This window comes from Limulus polyphemus, unplaced genomic scaffold, assembly GCF_000517525.1.
Source record: "Limulus polyphemus unplaced genomic scaffold, Limulus_polyphemus-2.1.2 Scaffold255, whole genome shotgun sequence".
Lineage (NCBI taxonomy): Eukaryota > Metazoa > Arthropoda > Merostomata > Xiphosura > Limulidae > Limulus > Limulus polyphemus.
The window spans coordinates 731143-738302 of record NW_013665865.1 but is presented as its reverse complement, the minus strand read 5'-3'; positions in this window follow the sequence as shown (position 1 = coordinate 738302).

The window sequence follows — 7160 nt, the reverse complement described above, 5'->3', positions numbered from 1 at the left end:
CTATAAACATGCTTTAATTTTTTTTTTTGTGAATCTAAAATAAATCTATGCTAGTCACTTAATTTCATTACTTGTACATTTAAGTTCATGTTTAAATGGAATAAATCAATACATTTAATTTACGCTTTAATCTTTTTAACAACTTTCAATACAACTTTAATACTAAGAGCTCCTGCTGGAAGTCTACCTTTGTAATTTTAGTAAGCAAACCTCCCTACTCAACAAACTTACACATTAAACTGGTCAATAATTCGGACATGAAATCTTCATGACATAAGTTTCCTTTGTTGTTTTACATTCGCAATCTATTTTATTCATTATTAGTTAACTAAGGACTCATACTGTATTTTAGGCTAGAGTGCTTTTCGTCAGTTCTCCTGGCCATGACATAGGCAGGTAGGTAGCTGTTTTAGTTAATTCATATTGATTATAATAGTGTCGTTCCTTGTGGGTGGCCCGTAAGAATGTTCTAAACCTTCAAGTCATTTTAATTGGATACATTTTTGTCACTATTACACTTTGACTGCTTTCTCTTTTTCTCCGTATTAGCAGCCAAACAGTATCTTGTCTGTTATTCCACTATTCCAAAATCGATTTCACCTAATACCATTCCATTTCTAATAGCTGGTAGAGCTAAGCTGAATCGTGTTGTTGCTCTGATATTCTTATTACACTGTTTCAGCAAAATATCTTGCTATTGTATGATTGGATACGTCTTTACAAGCTAGTAATGCAGTTCATCTGTATTCCCATGATGCCTTCTTGGGCTTTGGTGGATGGTAAATGTGTATCCATACATAAATGTAACCCCCCACAAGTTATTATGTTTTCTGGGTATTTAAAGTTAATCAGTCATTGAAATAGCCATTATCCTTCCCAAAGTAGCAAAAAGTACGTTTTTGTTAATTAAGATAGTGGAGTATTCAGTAAGTAAAAATAAGCCACAAAATGTTTGTAGTAAGATGGTGCGAAATATCTCACATTACGTCTGAATCAAGGCATATTACTTTGGATTAATTTTCAGACTAGCAATCAACAGTTTTTCCATACGAAACCTGAACTGACTGGACATATGAAAGGCAAGGTCATGCTAGAAATATACTTAAAACTCACAAATTATCAGTTGTAGAGGAGCACTAGCTAGTAAAGATCTTCCCAAATATCAACATAGAATTCAGATAAGCAGACAGTGTATCAACTGACGCCCACGGACAGCTAAGTATATCAGTCATTCGAGAATGGATGGAAAGTTTTAAGAACCAAGGAAATACCATGAACCTATATACCACTCATGATTGCTGTAAAATTAACTTTAGGTTGGTTAGCTTCAGTCTTATTTTAAAACAGGGTTATGAAATAGAAGTATGCATCCTCAATGAGAATTCAAAGACTGCCTCACCCTACCATCATGCATAATGAAAAATAATGATACTATACTCAGTTCTGAGAAAACTAAAAAACAAACAAACAGAAAACAAACAGTAAACTTCACATTATAAAAACAGTCCAATACATTACACAACTTAGGAAAGGGGTGTTGATATGCATGAGTACATTATTGTTGTTTTTGATAAACAGCTAGATCGAAGATTCTTTGGATTTAAGTACACCCATGCCTAGTTATAAACTACTGAAAGAGACATATAGTAACATCACTGCCAAAATAACTCTGTCCAAGTCTCTAAAGCGAACGACGAGATTGGCTGTTACTTTTATAACGTATTCACTGCTGAAAGTATAGGGCATGTTCAACACCTTCAAGCCTTGAACCCTGACAAAGATGTGAATGGTATTGGGTTTTCATTGCATAAATAATTTTGTTTAAATTTTACAATTAGAAGTTGCAAGTTTTATGATAAACGTGGTCTCTTAATGTTATTATTTGAGTTGTGTATTAAAGACGTAAACAATAATCAAGCATAGCCTTCCAGGATATCTGAAATTAATCATTGCAATAATTACTTAAAATATATTTTGTTTATTTGTTATTAAACACATAGATATGTAATGAGTTATATGTGCTGTGCTCGTTACGATTATTCGAAAAACCCGGTTTTTAGCTGTTTGAACTCTCAGGCTTACCGCTGAGCCAGTGGGGGATGCGGGTGTGGGCAAGAGTATATTTATTAATACAGATAAGCTTCTAAGCAAGAATTATAATTGACTTAGACTAACCATATGAAAATACATTTAAAATTGGATGATGTACAAGCTAAACGATATTTATATCATCGCTCACGTTACTCTTAGATTTGAAGACTGTTCAATGAGTGCAGGATCAGCTTTAGTTCTCTTGGTTGCTTTCCATAACACAAGTAGGCTTAACCTCAGAGTAAGTTCGAGTATATTAGCTGCTGAAAAATAAGGAAATCTGAGCTTTTTTTGATGTTAGTTTAAAAGCAGGTGGGCAGTTTTATCATTTAACAACATGAAGTGTGTATGTGTGATTAGTGAAATCTTAGAAAAAATTTAATTGCTTAAAATAAGATAGATTTGAGCCATTTTCTGAATTGGATCTTGTTGGATGAATGTAAAATGAGAATTAAATAAAATGGACATGAGGAAAGATGAAAAAAATATTAATAAAAAGATGAAATTCACTCAAACTTATTAAAACATAAGTAGAAGAATCGACACTGATAATTAATTTAAGAATAAACCCGAAACGACATCCGCAAAAGAAAGAATAAAAAGGGAGATTGAGAAAACGCTTGTTTTTTAAACGCAAAGCTATACAGTGGACTACCTGCATTCTGTTCATTGCGGGAATTGAATCTTGGATTTTAGCGTTGTTAGAAAAAAGAAAAAAATAATGTAAAAAAAATTCAAATAAATCAAAGTACGTAGTACATATTACGTCCGTTTTGTGTATAGCACAGTGAAATCAGGAACACGACGCGTAAGAAAAAGTAAAAGTTGGGGAAAAGATGCCACGCCTTCTTATCAAAAATATTATTATTAATGTTTTTTCTTTACGACCCTAATCCCAACTAGTTTGGGGTCCGCCAGTAGTTTTGTAAGCCAAAAATTTTTACACCAGTCGGGAACCATATAGGACGAGCATAATCGTTAAAAGGGATCAGAACTTGCGACCCCTTTAGTTTGGGAGTTGAGAGCCCTAACCACCAGGTTATGCCAGGCCGTTATCAAAACCATTATATATATATATATATATACATAAAAAACAGTGCTCAATACAAGTGCACATTCAGAATTTGAGGATGTTCTTTATTGTCACACTCTATTATCGACCAGGTAAATTTGCAGAGTCAAAGTTATAAGGTGGAGAACACATATGGCAATCCCCAAAAATTATTAAATGAATGAGTTAACGAGGAAAACAAACGACTTCCTGAAAACATCAAATGCTGAATTTATAGAAAGACTTGCCTGTAGATCAATTATCATTAAGGTCAACTAGCCTTCAAATCTACCTATTCGCATGAAATTCAAACTACATCCATTTGAATCGCAGGTAAGTTTATAAGTGGCTAAAATTATTATGTTTATATCTATTTCTGTCATATACACAAGTTATTACATTTGTAAACAACACCGATTTTCTAAGCTCAGTTTTGAATTTAGCTTACGTTTACGTATTTTTTTATCATTCTTCTTGTCACGAGTTAAAGGACAAATAAAGAAAATGTCTACTTCTAGAAAACAAGTATTGCTTTACTATAATATTTGAACCTGGTAATAACCCCTTCTACACATGACATAACTAACTGCTTTGGTATGCTCATCCTGTTAAACAGAAAATTCAAATACAGGATTACGTTTAAGCCGCTACACAAACTGAATCTACTGTCATAGGTTACACAAATAACTAAACAAAAATAAAACGCACAAAATCATTTAATTACGTATTACTTGTAAGTAACGTCATCTTTGTAGGGTTGCATTTGTATTTAATCATTTCCAAATGTATAAAAAATTACATGGGCATTTGGGAGGGACACAAGTAGTCGGATACCACGTTCTCTCACACTTCCGGACGTACACGCGAGTCAAGACAATTTCTTTTTTTAATCTAAAAGAACAGAACAATATAAAACAATAACTAAAAACTTCGAAACTCAAAACAATCTTTTTAAACAAACATAATGATGTAAAATGAAACTAAATGAATTTATAATTAAAAATAAATAAATCAATCTACTGTCACAACAAAACCTCTACAACACACAGAAAACTACTCTTCAGTATGCAACGAGATCACCATTAACTGTATACTATTATGGAATGATTATCTTAGGTAAAATAATCAATTCTCTAATTGCAGAAGAGGTTTCAAAAATGTTTCGCACTTCTTATATCTTTCTCTGCTTTTATATACATGTTGTTCAAGATGGCCGTCTTTATGCATTCCATAGGTTCTCTTTCTCTGTTCACCTTCAACATTCTTGTGATTACGAATCACCGATTGTAAAAAAATACGTGCTCCAAATGAAAACCAGTACGTGATAGAATGTACTGCAGAGGATAAAGTTTTATAATTCTTTTTCAATTCCAAAATGTAAATTCTCGATGAGACAGCGCTAAGTCTTCGGATTTACAATGCTATAATTAGGGGTTCAATTCCCCCTCAGTGGACACAGCAGATAACCTGATGTGGCTTTGTTATAAGCATACACACACAAAATGCAAAAGACAATAAATCTATCTCTTGACTATACAAGTAATGGTTTATAAAAACTTACAGTTTAAATGACATAGCAATTGAATTTATTGTACTAACATAAACAAAGATGAAAAATTTATCGAAAATCTAATTATACATAGAACACAGAGGGCGTAGGCTCTTTTATAACATCACATATAATCAACCCCTTTATGTGTGCACGAAAATGTTTTACTTGAGCTTGAGAAAAGCTAACCCTGGGTAACATTACGGAAACCTTTGAAGTTCATCTGAACACAACAATAGTCTGTCAGACAGTAAATGTAATGCTGTTAGATATTCTTAGGGACAAAATTTACTGATGCTTATTTTCCGTTTATCATAAATTATATTAAATACAGCCACTAAATGTTTAATTCAATGCTCGTGGAGGGCAGAGCAGAGATTGTCCATTGTGTAGGTTTGCGCTTAACAACAACCAAACCAACAGAGCAGATTCGAGCTAGGTGTAGTAGTATTGACAAATAAACTAAGAACAACGACATCACAGACAGCGCCTATCAGGCAGACTCGTAACACTTAATTACTACAATATTCATTTAGGTAAAATTGACATTATAAAATTATACAGTGCACAACACAGTCATAAGATTCATTGTGTGCAATATTAGAATTTGTCAAAAATGTATTTCAGTGTGTTCGTACTTCCCACATTAAAGCAAAGTATGCTTTTCTTTTATCAAAGCTTTATGTAAAACAGATTCAACTGACCAATGATTCAATATTACTGTAGGGTACTCATTAAGAAACAGATAATCAGGTCACTGATCTCTTGAATCTGGATCAGCGCTAGTGGAGTAATTAGTTGCGTAATACAGAATGCAACACAATCCAATCGATCATGTCCATGGTTAAAAACATTTTACCTGTTTCTGTTACGCAGTGAATAGAAATTGAAGCAGTTTAATTTATAATTCAATTTTGATAAAGTTCAAGGTATCTTTAATGCTTGGTTCTACACGTCTAATTAATTATAGTTTTCATTATTCGCAAAGCTCTGTTGTTCTCAAAGCAGAGAATGTTGAAGTATTTACCGCAAGGTGTCCCGTCACACATGTTGTTAAATTTTATCTAAATACTGAAATTATTTCCTTCATTCGGTTTGACATGTTATTTTTAAATCACCTCTGAATCTCAGTTACGCATTAAAGGTCTTTCCAAGGTGAACACATTTATTCCAATCCTATAGTAGTCGTACGATGTTTAAAAATCTACATGTACTTGAAAACAAGTTTATATTGGTTCTATGGTACGCCACCTAGTGATTCAAATTAAAGAACATATCAAACAACGAAGGAAATTAGTCTAGTAATCACGTACACTTCAACAACGTGTACAATGGGACACATTGCGATAGACTTCAGCATTCTCCGTTCAGCATAGAATGAAAGAACTTTGTTAGCTAGACATTTGAAACCTCGGATCGTAGTCATGGGCGGTTAAGCGACAACTCCAACGTATTAGAATGTTTAAAAGGTCTGGGAGCATTCTATGTATTACTCAAAATCCATAAAAGTAAAGAAGTTAAATACAAATATAAAAGCTATTGAATATTATTTAGATAGATACCCAGATTTATTACATGCACGTTTTAATAAAGAATTGATAATTAAACGTTTAAACCTTATTTTTGGTAATTGTTATTTTGTTCGTAAAGGCGATATACATCAAAAAATCTCTGGAACATCAAATGGGAACAAAAGTGACTCCAACTTTAGTGATGGGATATTCTGAAATTCAAATGTTCAGTAGTCTATAAATTAAATATTGGAGGTATTTATAATAATTACTTGAAGAAAATTTAGAAACGAGTTCTAGATGATTGTTTTCTATTTTGGAACAAATCTTTTGATTTTGGAACATTTTTCGAAAATTTAAATAAAATTAAGCCAAATATAAAGTTTACTTTTGAAATGAGTAATTTAGGTTTATCTTTTTTTTAGATATATAGATTATAAAAAAGGAAGATGGTACGATTGAAACGGATTTATATTACAAACCTACTAATTCATAGCAGTATTTATATTTTTATTGTAATCATATTATTCGTACAAAATTAAATATTCCACTTTGTCTAGCTCAAAGAATATTTTATATTGTGTGTAATCCAGAAGTTCAACAACAAAGAGTGATAGAACTAAAATCTTACCTTGGGAAGTGTCATTATCCAGAAAATGTAATAGAGAGAGAGGTTTTAAGTTAGCTAATATTAAAAAGGAAACTAACATTAAACATAAAGATAATATAAAAGTAAAACAAATTATTCTTTTCGTAATAACACTTTACCCTGGAGTTCAAATTGATATTAATGATATCCAAAATGAATTTGAAAGAATTTCAGATAAAACTGTACAAGCTAAGTTTGAAAATAAACGAATCATATTATCACGAAGACAACCCAAAAGTTTATAGGCTATCTTAAATTACAGAAATAAAGTAAAGAAAACTGATGAAGATATACTTTTCTCAGCAATAA